Source organism: Carcharodon carcharias, chromosome 20 (genome assembly GCF_017639515.1).
Source record: "Carcharodon carcharias isolate sCarCar2 chromosome 20, sCarCar2.pri, whole genome shotgun sequence".
In the NCBI taxonomy this organism is placed as follows: domain Eukaryota; kingdom Metazoa; phylum Chordata; class Chondrichthyes; order Lamniformes; family Lamnidae; genus Carcharodon; species Carcharodon carcharias.
Window position 1 is genome coordinate 84,751,408 of NC_054486.1, and position 17,032 is coordinate 84,768,439.

Sequence of the window (17,032 nt, forward strand, 5' to 3'; positions counted from 1 at the left end):
GCAATTTCAACAGATATTTTCTGAGCGATCCCACATCGGGCTTAAGAAAAGGGCTGCGCTTCTCCCAGTGGATGCCAGTAATTTTAATGTACTGTACGTAGGAGTTTAGAAAAGTTTTTACCACTAATGCTAATCTCTCAAGAGAGACCATTGCAGTACAATGTATAGAACTACTTATAATAAATATAACATTCCACTGAACAAGCTTCCGCAGGACTTAATCTTTAGTTAAAAACTTTCTCAAGGGAAGCAAGTCTGCTAGCAGTGTAGTTTTCAATATGTCTAATGATGTCATGTTGTCTGTTTTGGTAATTATTATTATTTCTAGTTTCTTGTTTAAAGAATCTAAAACACATTTAGGGAAAATTTGAGACATGAAAACAAACACAAAAGAGGTGAAATCTTAAATGTTTGAAAAATGGATCAGGGTGAAGACTTCATGGAAGTCAGTGGGCACACCATTTAATGAACTTGAGAGAGACAATGGAAACTTAAAAAGCAATAAAGCAATGTGGAAAAACAATAAGAAAAGTGAGCAAAACTGGCAGAATGGAAAAATGACTGATGTCGTGGCTGCAATTTGCAGAACTTTGAGCCAGAGTAAACATCGTTACTACAAGTGGAAAACTGTCTGGCTATGCTCTACTTTCAACCATAGAGCTGTTCGATAGCTCCTTCTCTTGGCCTATGTTGTAAAATGAATTTCTGCTGAAAAATAAGTACATTTCCATGCACTGTTTGACTGTAATTGTAATTCATACAGAAGACAACTGTGCTTCTGCTAAATATTAACTATCATATTAAAAGTTTCAGTTGCCTTTTTCATCATACTTCATCTCCTGGTACAATGTATTTATGTCAATGTATTTGCATTTTTTTTTAAAGAATGAAAGGAATTTGAGCAACATTTTCCTAACTACTGCATTCAACACAAAACGAATGAACATTTTTGGTGCAGCTACAAATTACATTTTGTCCAGTCAGCAATTTCAAAAGGCTTGCAGCCAGGAAAATGTCAGAAAAAAAAACAAATTGGAAGTGTTACTCCAATGTGTGCCAGTGACACAAACCTCTCTTCTGAGCGGCGGAGAAAATTGCAGCTCGCCAGGTTGAAAGTTGCTTTAAGACAGAGGGAAGGTGATTGGTATCTTCCTGGGAGAGATGCTCAAATAATGAGGAAAAACAATGATCATGGGGCCAGAAAACTGAATTTGATGAGGGACAGGCAGCAAAGTAAATAATGGCATCTCAGACCACTGGGATATTGTGCAGCTCGAAGTAAAAGCCGCAAAGAAAATGCCTAGAACCACACAGTCTGCCAGGGCAAAGGGGAAAGAGATCATTCACAGGGGGAAATCAACTGCTCAGCTGTGCTGCAGCTGGAAGAAATAACTGCTGCTTAGAAACACATAATCCTTTAAATCCAGTAGGAGAAACCTAACAGTGCCACAGACAGGATCACTGGGTCACCTATACCCGCATGGTGGTAAGCTAAGGTAAAAATGCTGATCAAGGGTCCATATCTGAATGGTAACCTGTCCTTGCCCTTTGCAGAGGTTGACAGATCTGCTGTGTATTTATAGCAAGTTTGGTTTTCATTTTGGATTTCCAGCATTTGCTGTTCCTTGTATTATTTTTTATGTTGCTTAGCACACAGGAGGTTGTGGCATCAAGCCCTCACTCTAGGTGTTGGAGTACATATCAAGGGTGACATCTCAGTGGAGTAGTGAGGGATAGTGTATTGTCAGACTTGCATTGTTTGGATGGGATGATAAATTGATGCTCCATCATTTGGTCGGCTGAATGTAGAAGATCCCAAGTAACTGAAGGCGAGCAGGAAGTTCTCTTGTTGTCCAAACCAACATTTCTCCATCAACCGAGCCCATTGAAAACAGACCCATTGCTTTTTAAGGCACCCTGTTGCATGCAATAGGCTGCCATATTTGCTGACATAACAACAATGAGTAGACTTCAAAAATAATTCTTTGGGTATGATTCATTAGAAACCCTGTAGATGTGATAAGGTGCTTTTTATGTTTTTGGTTAACAGGCTCGCGTTGCCTGGCGAACACTAGCTGCACCCTTGATATTAACACATTAGTTGGTGCTTGAAACAATACAGGCAGAGAGACCAATTAACTGAACAAACACTGGTAGTTTATTGGAACAAAGAACAGAGCCCTAACACCATGTGTGCTTCTTCAATCACCTCCAGCTCCAGACTTACAGTTGCCCAAGAGGCTCATGCTGTGTAGTGATTGGTTAGTATGGTCACATGGTCAACTAACTACATTCTCTTAAAGGTACATAGCACTTCACTTTATGACATCCCTCCCCCTTTACCAGAAAGCACAATTGACAGGCATCAAACATCCCAATTAGTTACACGAATAACTATTTACAAGTCAATTCTCTCAGGAGGTTTCCTCGGATGTGTCGAGCTTCGTAGCTCAACGGCTTCAGCTGGTTTTTCTGAGACCCCCTTCTCAGAGGTCAACTGTCCACCAGGCTCTCCGGTGGAAGTGGACAAGTTTGTGTCTTCGACCCTCTCGGGTCCATCAGTCTCCACCAGTACTTCCAAATCATATGACATTTCTTCAACATGCGGTGCAGACTCAAATGCAAATGATGACAGCATTCCCTCTTGTGGGACCGTCTCTCTTCTCTGGAGATGATTCACGTGTTGTCTAACTATTTGGCAGTTTTTCAACACATTATAGGAGAGAAGTCCTGTCATGGCAATCACTTCACCCATTAGCCAATTGGACCCATCTGCAAAGTTCTTTGCAAGAATTGTGTCTCCCACCAGGAAATTTCTTTCATGATTATGGCCATCATGTCTAGCCTTCTGAGTATCTTGGCTTCTCTCCACCCTTCCCCCTAAATTCAGCCTGGTAAGAGTTAGACAGGTGTGGAAACGCCTCTTCTTCGGTAATTCAGCAGGGACAAAACTGGTGGTCATGTGTGGTGAACAGGAACCGGAACAATTTGTTGCTGAAAGAATCCCCATCCAGCTTTTCCATTCCAGAGTAAAAGTTTGGACTGCCCACTCAGTCAAGGCGAGTGGTAAGGCAAGGCTTTGATATGAGTTATTCCATTGAGGGTTGTAAACCTGTGGAACTCGCCGCTGGTAAATGCAGTCCCGTTGTCTGACATGAGCACCTCTGCTAACATGTGCACTGCAAAACTCTGTCGCAAACACTCTATGGTGACAGCAGACGTGGGGGACCCGGACTTCGGAGACATCCATCCACTTGGAGTGGACGTCTATTAGTGAAAGGAACATCATGCCCAACAAGGGCCCCACATAGTCCATGTGGAGGCGCACCCATGGTAACCCCAGCCATTCTCAGGGGTGCAATGGAGCTTTTGTTTTGAAGAAGAGTCATATGGACTCGAAACGTTAACTCTGTCTTCCTCTCCACAGATGCTGTCAGACCTACTGAGTTTTTCCAGCAGTTTTTGTTTTTGTTTTAGCTTTTGTAGCTGTTGGCATTGAAGACAACTTTTGACTAGGGTTTTGATGTCCGCATCCATCCCTGGCCACCACAGGTTGCTGCGCACAAGCATCTTCACCCTACTAATACCAGGCTGAGCACTATGTAATTCAGCCAGTAATAGCCTTCACCCTCTCTGGGGCACGATAACCCTCGCTCCCCAGAGCAATATGTCATCCTGGCAGTTGAGCCCATATCTACAATTGAAATAAGGCTTCATGTCATCAGACACAGGGTCTCTTGACCATTCATTCAAGACCTGCTCCCAGAAATGAGGTAAAAGTGGACCTTGGATTGTCGACTCACCGATTTGTTTGGCCTGGACAGGGGAGGAATCCAAAAGATTTAGTACTAAGATAAGTTCCTGGGGAATTGGAATCTTGGATAAAAGAATGTGAGGAGAGCGGCGGAGACAGGGGGTCAAGGACCGCGAGGAGAGTTCCAGGGAGCAGAGTCAGAGGGCAGAGTTCCAGAGAGGTGAGTATAAAAACCTTATTTCAGGGATTCGTAGACCTCACATCTTCCAATAAAAATTAAAAATGGCGTCACGGTAAATCTGTGACCTGATTGGCTGGTAGAGAATCTACACTGAATTTGAAACTAAAACATTGTTAAACTAATTAAGCCAAATAAATTAATCACTTAATTAATAAGTAAAGGGTATCTAGACCAGAATCAGGGGATTACTGTTCTTAGAATTTAGCATTTATAGTAGAAATCTAGCCCTAGGGAACGTATAGTTAATAAGGAGTCAATAAGCAGTTATTAGATTTAAATTAATTTATTAAATAGTTCTAGAAATGGCAGTTGCTGGGGTGAAGTGCTTCAACTGTGGGATGTGGGAAATCTGTGACGCTTCAAGTGTCCCGGACAGCTACATCATTCAGGACCGGCATGTTGCTGCTAGGATGAAGGATAAGCATGGCAAGTTTCAGGAACCTTGGATAATGAAGGATATTGTGAGATTAGTCAAAAAGAAAAAGGAAGCATTCGTAAGAGCTAGAAGGCTGGGAACAGATGAAGCCCGTGGAGAATATAAAGAAAGTAGGAAGAAAATTAAGCAAGGAGTCAGGAGGGCTAAAAGGGGTCATGAAAAGTCATTGGCAACCAGGATTAAGGAAAATCCCAAGGCCTTTTATACATATGTAAAAAGCATGAGGGTAGCCAGGGAAAGGATGGGCCCACTCAGGGACAGAGGTGGGAATCTGTGTGTGGAGCCAGAAGAGATGGGAGAGAGACTAAATGAATACTTCTCATCAGTATTCACCAAAGAGAAGGACTTAGCGGTCAATTTGTCTAGGGAAGAGCGTGGAGATAGCCTGGATCATGTTGAGATCAAAAAAGTGGAGGTGTTAGGTGTCTTGAAGAATATTAAGGTGGATAAGTCCCCAAGGCCAGATGGGATCTACCCCAGAGTACTGAGGGAGGCAAGGGAGGAGATTGCTGGGGCCTTGACAGAAATCTTTGTATCCTCACTGGCTACGAGTGAGGTCCCAGAGGACTGGAGAATGGCCAATGTTGTTCCATTGTTTAAGAAGGGTAGCAGGGATAATTTAGGAAATTACAGGCCGGTGAGCCTTACATCAGTGGTAGGGAAATTATTGGAGAAGATTCTTCGTGACAGGATTTACTACCATTTGGAAGCAAATGGGCATATTAGTGAGAGGCAGCATGGTTTTGTGAAGGGGAGGTCGTGTCTCACTAATGTGATTGAGTTTTTCGAGGAAGTGACAAAGATGATCGATGATGGAAGGGCAGTGGATATTATATACATGGATTTCAGTAAGGCCTTTGACAAGGTCCCTCATGGCAGACTGGTACAGAAGGTAAAGTCGCACAGGATCAGAGGTGAGCTGGCAAGATGGATACAGAATTGGCTTAGTCATAGAAGACAGAGGGTTGCTAGGGTGCTTTTCTGAATGGAGAGCTGTGACTAGTGGAGTTCTGCAGGGATCAGTGCTGGGACCTTAGCTGTTTGTAGTATACGTAAATGATTTGGAAGAAAAAGTAACTGGGATAATTAGTAAGTTTGCAGACTACACTAAGGTTGGAGGAGTTGCAGATAGTGTAGGGGATTGTCAAAGGATACAATGGGAGATAGATCAGTTGGAGACTTGGACAGAGAAATGGCAGATAGAGTTTAATCCGGACAAATGCGAGGTAATGCATTTTGGAAGGTCTAATACAGGCAGGAATTATACAGTAAATGGCAGAACCCTTAAGTGCATTGACGGGCAGAGGGATCTGGGTGTACAGGTCCACAGGTTACTGAAAGTGGCAACGCAGGTGGATAAGGTAGTCAGGAAGGCATATGGCATGCTTGCCTTCATTGGCAGGGGTATTGAATATAAAAGCTGGGAAGTCATGCTGCAGCTGTATAGAACCTTGGTTAGGCCACACTTGGAATATTGCATGCAATTCTGGTCGCCACATTACCAGAAGGATATGGAGGCGTTGGAGAGGGTGCAGAGGAGGTTTACCAGGATGCTGCCTGGTTTGGAGGTTATTAGCTACGAGGAGAGGTTGGAAAAACTCGGATTGTTCTCACTAGAGCGACAGGGATTGAGGGGCGACTTGATAGAAGTTTACAAAATTATGAGTGACATGGGCAGAATAGATAGTCTGAAGCTTTTTCCCAGGGCGGAAGAGTCAATTACTAGGGGACATAGATTTAAGGTGAGAGGATAAAACTATAGAGGAGAAGTGCGGGGCAAGTTTTTTACGCAGAGGGTAGTGAGTGTCTGGAATTCGCTGCCAGAGTGGTGGTGGAAGCAAGTACGATAGTGGTGTTTAAGAGACAGCTTGACAAATACATGAATAGGATGGGAATAGAGGGATACAAATCCCAGAAGTGCAAAATGTTTTTGTTGACAGGCAATATGAACGGCGCAGGCTTGGAGGGCCGAAGGGCCTGTTCCTGTGCTGTACTTTTCTTTGTTCTTTGTTCTTTGTTCACGTTGTTATCTGGCAGGGGGAGGCGGCTCAGCGCGTCAGCATGTGCGATCTGGTTTTCCGATCAGTGAATAAAAGTGTATTCGTAAGCAGCCAATATCAGTGCCCACCTCTGGAAGCGAGATGATGCGATGGGGGGGTATCATCTTATCCTCTCTAAATAATCCCAGCAGAGGCTTGTGGTCGGATATAGTGTGAAAATGGTGATCATGGAGGTATTGATGGAATTTTCAAACACCAAACACAACAGACAAGCCCTCCTTCTCAGTTTGAGAATATCATCGCTCTGCAGCACTGAACGTGCGAAATGTATAACCAATTCGAAGCCATCTACCATCTGATGTGAAAGTACAGCCCCTACTCCATAAGGGGATGCATCACAAGTTAAAATCAATTCTTTCTTTGGGTCAAAGTGGATCAGTAGGGCCAATGATCTTAACAATGGCTTTACCTTCAGAAACACTTCCTGGTGCTGAGCTTGCCAAATCCATTTATGGTTTTTCTTAAGCAATGAGTATAATGGAGCCAGGACAGTTGATAGATTTGGGAGAAATTGCCCATAGCAGTTTATCATATCTAAGAAGGCCTTTAGTTCTGTTGTGTTTCTTGGTGCAGGAGTCTCGTGAATAGCCTTGACCTTCTCTTCCAGGGGACGCAAGCCCTGTGCATCGACCTTATGGCCCAAGTAAACTACCTGTTTGGCTTGGAAAATACATTTTTCTTGCTTCAAATGGACCCCCGCTTGTGAGAACAGTTTCAGCACCTCCTCTAGATTAGTTAAGTGTCCTTCATCAGTTTGTCCAGTGACTTAAGATGTCATCCAGATAAACAATGACATGGGGCAGTCCTGAAGCATATTTTCCATGGTACGCCAAAAAATAGCACACGCCAACCCCAAAGGGTAGTCGAGTATATTGATACAATTGCCCATGTGCATTGATGGTCGCAAATTCCCTAGAGCCTTCTTCCAACTCTACCTGCTGGTAGGCGTGGCTCATGTCCAGTTTTGAATATATGATGCCTCCTGCCAATTTCGAATATAATTCATCAGTCTTCGGAATCTGGTGTCTATCAAGTTTGGCTACTCTGTTTACAGTTAACTTATAGTCACTGCCTAAGCGAACACTTTGGTCTGGCTTCAGTACGTGTACTATAGGTGCCACCCACTTGGAAAATTGAACCGGTTGTAAGCTACCCAACTTTTCCAGCCTGTTGATCTCGGTCTCAACTTTGTCCTGTAGAGCATAAGTGACTGGTCTGTCTCTGATAAACCTGCGGGTTGCGTTAGAGTCAACGTGGATTTTGGCTTGTAGCCCACAAATCTTTCCTAGCTTGTCACTGAAAATGGAAGAAACCTTTTGTAACAATTCCTGTAAGTTTCTCGTTCTGATCTGAAAAATCTCGGCCTGTTGCAATTGAATCTTTTTGAGCCAGTTGCAACCAAATAAACTGTGGCCCACCCCAGCTACTACTATCAGGGGTAAATTGGCACCAGGACTTGACATATCCCTCTCACTCTTATTTCTTTGCCCTTATATGTTTTTAATTTAGTGCCTAATTGTTCCAAACTTAAAGGATGGACTCCTTTATTCAAGTGTCTGATGTAAGTTCTCCTATGACAGGCATCAATGCCCCAGTATCGGCCTCCATCTTGACAGGTTGTTCATTGACTCTAATGGCCACCTGGATTGGCTCAGTTCTATCACTTTCAGGTTGTATAATGAATAGATGTCAGATTCTGCTTCCTCTGGTTCTTTAATGAGACAGATTTTGCAATTTCTACCTTTGTTTTTAAAATGCTGCCTCAGCCTATCTTCATAGTGCCACATTATGTGAACATTGCGGTGGCAGTAAAAGCGTTCGATATTTCTGAACTGTCGATCACCTGCAGGCTGCCTGGATGCACTTCTCTCATTAATGTTGTGGGTTTTCACTGTTGTTCTTCAATGGCCTGTACGTAGTGTGCGTTTCCCTCCTTTCTGCAGAGACTGATGTTTTCTTGCTTTTTGTTCCTGGCCCTTCCCACTCTACAAGATGGACGGTGCCATTTTGTGTATCTTATTTCCTCCGAGTCTCTAACAGCACTCTCTATGTCTCTGAGTCTCCAATAGCATTCTCCATGGCTCTGATTCTCTAACAGCGCACTCCATGGCTCTGAGTCTCAACAGCACTCTCCATGTCTCTGAGTCTCCAACAGCACTCTCCATGGCTCTGAGTCTCTAACAGCGCTCTCCATGGCTCTGAGTCTCTAACAGCACTCTCCATGTCTCTGAGTCTCTAACAGCGCTCTCCATGGCTCTGAGTCTCTAACAGCACTCTCCATGGCTCTGAGTCTCTAACAGCACTCTCCATGGCTCTGACTCTCTAACAGCACTCTCCATGGCTCTGAGTCTCCAACAGCACTCTCCATGGCTCTGAGTCTCTAACAGCACTCTCCATTGCCAATTCTAATGCCTTACCGAAGTCTTGTTTAGTTTCAGATAGCAATTGCATTTGAATAACATTGTCCCCAATTCCGCATATCAATCAGTCTCTCAACATGTCATTAACTGAAGTTCCAAACTCACAATATTCTGTTAATTCCTAAAAAGCCAGCGATTGTCTCTCCTGGAAACCTATTCCATGAATTGAATTTAAAACACTGCATGGTGACTGAGGGCTTTGGCTTCAGATAGTTTTTTACAATGTTTACTAACGCATCGAAAGTCTTCATATCGGGGGTGTTAGGTGACGTGAGGCTGCGGATCAGCCCATACATTTTGCTCCCGTGTGTAGACAGAAGAGCCACCCTCTTCTTGTCCTCCCCCACGATGTCATTAGAGGTAACAAGAATGCTAGGTGTTCGATGCAATGAGACCAGTCATTGGAAACGGGGTCGAATGGTTCAAGATGCCGAAACCGTGGCCTACTCGATGACTAAGGAGACCGCGCTTTCAAACAGCTTTCAAAGTAGTGGCGAAGTAACGTAGCTGGCTTATCGTGGCTTTCTTTATTACAGTCGATTGATCCGGTTTATCCTCGTCACCAGTTTTATGTTTTTGGTTATCAGGCCCACTTTGTCTGGCAAACGCTAGCTACACCCTTGATATTAACATGTTAGTTGGTGCTTCAAACATACAGGCAGAGAGACCGATTAACTGAACGAACACTGGTAGTTTATTGGAACTAAGGACAGAGCACTAACACCATGTGTGCCTCTTCAATCACCTCCAGCTCTAGACTTATAGTTATCCAAGAAGCCCATGCTATGTAGCCATTGGTCAATGCTGTCACATAGTCAACTAACTACATTCTCTTAAACATGCATAGCACTCCACTTTACCACAGTGCTGTTTAAGTCAAGTTCATTTTATGCTTACTGGTGGCAAGCTGCGTTCCTTAAATTAGCATTTCATTAATATGCAAGTTTCATTTATGATTATATAGGACCTTGGTGAAAGCATACCTTGAGTCCTGTGTACAGTTCTGGTCTTCCATCCTAAGGCAGGTTATATTTGCTTTAGAGGAGATCCAACAATACTTCAATGGATTGATTCCTGGGTTGAGGGCTGTCCAATGAGGAGAGATTGAGCAGAATGGGCCTATATTCTCTGAAGTATGAGAGGTGATCTCATTAAGAACAAGTAAAATTCTTAGATGGTTTGGCAGTTTAGATACTGAGAAGCGAGCTGGGGTCATTGGCCCAGGGCAGGATTTTCCAACCCGCCCAATGCTGGAATTGTCTGGTCCCGCTGAAAGTCAATGGACTTTTGGCTGGGCTGCCGAATCTCCTGCACCGGGTCCCACTAGGACGGGTCTGGGAAATCCTTGCCCTAGATTTTAGCGGAAATGTGGGGAGTCCACAGTGTATCCAAAATGGTGCTGGGAACCCAGATGTGGAAGTCTCGCCCTCATTTCCGACATCTCTTCGCCAATAAGGGAACAGGGCGGGATGTGGCTCTCACATGGGGAAAACCACATTCAGCAGAGCCATTTGAACTCAGTGCTGAGTTTAAACAGACCACATTTTTTCTGGAGCGAGGGCCTTATTCTGTTGTGTGTGAGCTGCAAATTTTTAGGGCAGATGTAAATGCTCATAAAGGATGGATAGGGTCTGTGGAATTGTCAAATTCCCTGCCCTTTAAAAAAAAAGTCTGCCTGTGCCTGTGGGCAGAATTTTGCCCTCAGATGCTGGTTGGGCCCCACCAGCTCGGTGGCGGGTGGACAGCCAACCCCCGCCACCGAAATGGGGCCCGCCGCCATTTTGAGTGGGTGGGCCAATTAAGGCCCGCCCAGTGGCCTGCCCGACAGGAAGCACTATGCACTTCCTGTGCAGGGGGGGAGGGATTCCCCATCTGTCAAAGTGCACACTGCTCCCTGAGGCAAAGTCCTGTCACAGGGAGATTTGTGACAGGTAAGTAAAGTCTAAAAATAGATAAATATTGAAATTATTAACATGTCCCCCTCATGTGACAATGTCACACGAGATGGGACATGTAAATAATAAACACATAAAATTTAGTAAATGTTTAAAAAACGGACATGAAACTTCATCCCGCCAGTGGATGAGGTTTCATGAATAATCTGGAGCCTGCTGGGGCTCCTGGCCTGCCCGCCAGCCTTAACCTTGGACGGGCAGGGTCTTCAATTATCTTAACAAGCCTGTCAACGGCCTCAATTGGTCATTGACAGGTCGCCGTCCGCCCACCTTCCTAAAAATTTAAAGGGCCTGGGATCACGTTGGGGATTCCTCCCGACGTCATCCCGCATCATTTTCCCCTCGGCGAGCGGGCCAAGCCCCCAAATCGCAGAGGGGAAAATCCTGCCCTGTGAGTTGAAAAAAATCTCTCCTTGCAGTTTCAATAGCAATTTGTGACACAATCCTAAGTGATATCATTATATCATTATTACTGCTTGGTTGCTTCCAGAATCTATCAAAATCACAGTGGGTGCTATAATTTCACAGTTTGACTGAGAGCTCCAAGAGGTTATTAAAGGATTATTTGTCTTTGGTGTGGTGTTATGAATACAAATGTTTGTTTGTGGAAGGGACAAAGTACTTGACAGGATTTAAATGTTTTGAATGCACTTTCGTGAATGAGAGGTTTGATTTTATACAGCGAACTCCAATTTAGAGATTCAGAACTTTATTTTACATCATCTCATGAGGTCTGCCAATGGTGGATACTCAGTAAATTGGCATGGATGGTGGGTGGGGGGCATGAGTTGGCACTAAGTTGAGATGGGGGCTATAAGGGTGATGGGGTGGGTGGGGGGCATGAGTTGGCATGTATGGGTATGGGGAGTGGATGGAGGGATGAGGGGAGGTGAGGGGTGATGCCTAGAGGGCCTAATATTTAACAAAACAACTGGGACAAAATCCTAGACAACTGAGATGGACCTTTTAGCCCGCCTTGGCACATGACAGCCCCTGTGGTCACTTCAAATCTGCATCTGAGGATGGTAGGCCTGACTCTATCCCACAATTGTCCCCCTGCACCCATCCCACTCTCCACTGGAATGAAAATCCTGCCATCTGGAGCACTTTTTCCCCCCAAGGTGGATGCCAGGAGATTTCCCGACTCTGCGCAACCACCTGGGGGGCAAAGATCCAAGCCATAGCCTCAGGATAAGGGGTTGGTTATTTATGACTCAGATGAGGAGAAACTTCTTCACTCAAAGAGTAATCAATATTTGAAATTCTCTACCCAAGACTGAAAACAGAGAATGGGAGTAGAGGGCAGTTATTCAGAGTGGCAGAAGGTGATGTTCCACAAGGATCATTGCTGGGACAAATGCTGTTCACAATTTACATTAACAATTTGGACTTTGGAATCAAAAACACCACTTCTAAATTTGCAAATGATACTAAATGATGGGGGTTAGTCGATACTGAGGAGGACTGCAATAAATTAGGAAGCTGTTAATGAACTTACAGAATGGGCAAATAACTGGCAAAAGAAGTTCAACATGGATAAATGTGAGGTAGTACGTTTTGTTGGGAAGAATGGGGAGGTCACTGATTACTTGGGAGGTGCAAGTCTAGATGGTGTAGGAACAGAAAGGGATCTCAGAGTACAAATATATCAATCACCAAAAGTTGTGCCATAGGTTAGCAAGGCCATATAAAAACAAAGAACGAGGTTTCATTTCTAGGTGGATAGAACTGCAAAATGGGGAAGTTGTGCTAAATTTGTATCAAACCTTGGTTAGCCCATACTTAGGCTGGAATCTTCGGGTCAGCATGCGGGGACAGGCCCCACTTGCCAACGTGTAAAATGATGCGCGGTGACATCGGGCGTGTGCCCCAACTTTCAGTTCGGTGGGCGCACACCAGAGTCGACTGCGCACCCACTGACCTGTCAAAGGCCTATTAAGGCCATTTAAATATCAATTAAAATACTTAGCAGAACTGCCCGTCCAACATTAAGGTTGTTGGGCAGGCGAAGAGCCCAGGCGGCCTTCACATTTATCATGAAACCTCATCCACGGGCGGGATGAGGTTTCATAAATTGTTTCTAATTCAAATAAAGTTTTTCATTAAAATTCATAGACATGCCCCAGTTCATTTGACATCGTCACATGAGGGGACATGTCTTAAAAAATTTCTTCTTTCTTTATTTAAATTTTTAAAAATCAAACTAATTTCCCTGAGGCAGCTCCGTGCCTCAGGGAGATTTCTGCGCTCGCGTAGGCCCCGACTCAGCCTCCTCCCCACGCCTGCACAGGGAACGCTCAGCTGCTTCCAGGTGCGCGTCACGCTGGGCGGGCCTTAATTGGCCCGCCACATAAAATGGCAGCACGCAGCTGATCGCGGGTGGTGATTGACTGCACGCCCACCCGTGCTCACTCCTGCCCAGCCCACATGATGGGGAAAAAGTTCTCCCCTTAGAGTGCTGTGTGTAGTTCTGCTCATCATATTATAAAAAGGATAGAGGCACTGGAGATGCTGCAGATAAAATTCATGAGGATGATATCAGAAATGTGTGGGTTTATATATCAGGAAAGGATGAACAGGCTGCTCTGAAAGAAGAAGACTGAGGGGTGTCTTAATAAAGGGCTTCAAAATAAGGAAAGGTTTTGATAGAGTGGATACAGAGAGAATGTTTCTTCTGTGGGTAAGAGCCTAACGAGAGGCCATCAACATAAGATAGTCACCAAGAAATGCAATAAGGAATTTAGGAAAAATGTCTTTACCCAAAGAGTGGTGAGAATGGGCAGCTCGTTACCACAGCGAGTGGTGAAAAAGAATAGTATAGATGCATTTAAAGGGAAGCTAGACAAGCATAAAAGGGAGAAGGGAATAGATGGTTATGGTAGATTTAGATGAGGAAAAATAGGAGGAGGCTCAAGTGAAGCATAAACACTGGCATGGACTGGTTGGGCTGAATGGCCTATTTCTGTGCCATATATCCTGTGTAATCCAATGTAATTAACGCAAATACAGAATGTGTGATTTTAAAATCGCAACTAAATTGTGTCTTCACCTTGGTCCTATTATTCCTTACCCTCCAACCTCATATCACCTGAAGCATACACTCAGTCCTGTCTCTCTACATGGAACATCTTGGGAGATAACCAATATATTTGAAACTTTTTGTGTATGTGCACACTTCTATCCAACTTCCTTTGTTACAATTCGAAATAACATTTTGCAACAGAAACTGCCTCTATACACATTTAAAATATAGTATTGTATATATAAACACTTACCTGCCTTTATGTAATTGCATGTATTCTGTTAATAGGTGACGCTGTTCTGTCAAAGGCAGTCCCACTGCTCACCTACTCAGTCTCCCCTTTGCTTCTTTAACCTTTGGCCAGTCAGCTGCCATTGTAGGTCTACCTGTCATAGAGTTATATAGTTAGCACGGAACACAAGGAAGCCATTCTGCCCATCGAGTCCAAGCCGTCTTCCAATTTTACCCTTTCCCTACATTACAAATGCTGTTCAGCCTTTTATTGCCCCCACCTTACTCCCTGCTGCACCCCCCCCCCCACCCCCCCAACCCCATTCAGCTTTGTATTTCTTCACAATGTTGTGCCATGCACGTTTCCAGACTGTATCTGTGCTTGCTGCCTTCTTGTCTTCTCCACAACATCCCCGCACATTCCTTAGCCTGCCACCTGCTCTTCCAGCTTGACAACTCCTGCTGTGGCCCTACAGCTGTTCCCATTGGTCAATATTAAAATAAAAGCTTCTTGGTGGTCAGCTCCTCCTCTCTCTGCTCCTCTGTAACAAACATTTGCTGGGCCTCCTACTGCGCTGCCTTCAACCTTCCTCCTCTTCCTGCAGCCTACTTTCCAAATGTTCACAGGCCTCATTCTGTGGTGCTGCAGCTGCTCCTCTGCTTCCTAATGTGATGCCTTTTGACCTTCTCTCCAATGTCCTGCCCTCTGCTATGTTCCAGATTCCTGCTTCTGAGCTTCCTTTTCTGGTTAAAATTATACAGAGACAGGCAATGACAGAGGCACAGAAGCAGAGCAAATTCAATGTAGAAACAGGGGAGCAGATGGGAACAGAAATGTCACATCCTATTGCCATGCCTTCTCCAGACATGCTCCCATAATTTCCTTTTCCCAAACATAAATCTTTAGCTATGGGAAGAGAGAGAAACAGAGATGCTATGATCTGGAATGTACTGCCTGACAGGGTGATGGAAGCAGATTCAATAGTAACATTCGAAAATTAATTAGAAAGAATCTTGAAAAGGAAACATTTGTAGGACTGTGGAGAAATTGCTGGGAAGTAGGCCAATTGGATAGCTCTTTTAAAGAGTTGGCACAGGTATGATGAGCCAAATGGCCTCCTTCGATGCTGTCCTATTCTATGGCCAGAACTTTCTGCCACCATTGGCAACAGGCAGCATGGCAGGGGGTGGCAGCACAACCTAATGGTAGCTCACATGTACATGCAGAGGGCAAAGGGAAGCAGCCACGCATTAGGGAAACCTTGTATAAAATGACCATTCCTCCACAGCTGAGACAGTTCAGCTGCAGCCACATTGATATGATTCGAGTTGTGCCTCTAGCTTATCTACCCACTCAAGCAATGCAGAGGCATGAAAATGCCACCAAATGCTCCTGAAATATTCACCCCTAAGGCACAGACTGCAAATTAATAAGTGTTTTAAGGGGCTGCAGAACAACTGGATGACTGGGCGAGTTGCACAATCTCCTTGTGAAAGCTGGTCATGGAGCAGTCACTGCTGGAGCTGCTCACAGCTCCTTAGCAATGTCTTCATTCAGGGTTGGACCAGTCTCCCCCATGGTTCAAGCTAACAATGCAGCCTTGCAGTGTGGGTTAGGAGAATGCCTGCGCCTGAGCTGAGAGCACTGCATGCAGTCCAGTGGGCAAAGCTGCTGCCAATCGGTCAGGTGGAGTGGGGCAGAGGTGAGCGGGGTTTCGGGCAGCCATGCAGTGCACTAAACCCTGGCCATCCAAGTGGTGGCCAGCACTCTCTGTTAAGGGGCCTTGAGATGGAGCCGGAGTTGCACACGTAACCATGAGAGGTCCCTAGGAGACCAATGCTAACCCACACGACTCTCTCTTTCACCTTGTAGGGCGAGTGCTGTGATGGGTATCTCACCTCCTGACTCCCCAAAACCTGTGGACGGCTGAGACCTGGATGTGCCTGGCCTGCTTTTGAGTTCCTGCTGTGTGTCAGTGGCACCCTCCTCAGCCTTTGGAGCTAGAGCTCTGAGGTCACAAGAAGAGGGTTTTGGATGGGCCGGACACTCCCAGAGCCACCTGAGTGGATGGCCCCAGGGTGTGCATCTGCTGATCCTCCTCCCTAAGGATGCCTGAGGGCCCTGGCTGACTTCTTGAGGAGAAGGGGAAGCTGGAGTGAGATCAAGTTGCCCTGCACCCCTCTTATGTACACACTGTTGGAGGCCAACTAGGGCATCAGTAATGGAGTTCAACCAGTGCAGCATTGCAGGACCAATGTCCTAGACCCAGGTCTCCGTGGCAGCCATCATCCTAACACTGTTGACCTTGGTGCATTGCAATGCAGGCGCTATCACCTCAGGCTGAAGGCGGACGGACTCCTCCATCATGCTTTGCAATCTGAGGAGTGTAGTGGACGTCCCTTCCTGATGTTCCCGAGCTTGCCTTTGCAGCTTCAGCATCTGAAGTTTAACTGAGTCCAGAGGCTCATCACCTGACTAGGGCTCAGCAGATTTCTGGTCTCCAGCAGTACTCCAGGTGTCGGAAGACTGGGAAGTCCCTGCTGCCGCCTGCTGTGGATCAGACAGGGTGATGCATTCACCAGATTGTGACCCCGAGGCTATTCCAGAACTAGGCATGCGTCTTTGTGCTGGTGGAGGGTGTGGGTGAGCGCTGCGACGGGTCTTCAATGAGGGTGTCATCAGGTTCTTCTTCCGAGGTGTCTTCGAGGCTTGAGTCGAGGACCTGGCTTGTGGACCCCCTCGGTTGCTTCCCAAATGTGCCTGCGAAAGCAAGGAGAGATAATTAGTACATGGCAGGGGACTGTGGAACAGGGGAGCTGACTCACAGCATGGTTGTCTGATGGATGTTGCACTGCTGGATCCTCACTTGGTTGAGCACTGCCCACCTCACCCTCAGCACAGGAATGGTCCAG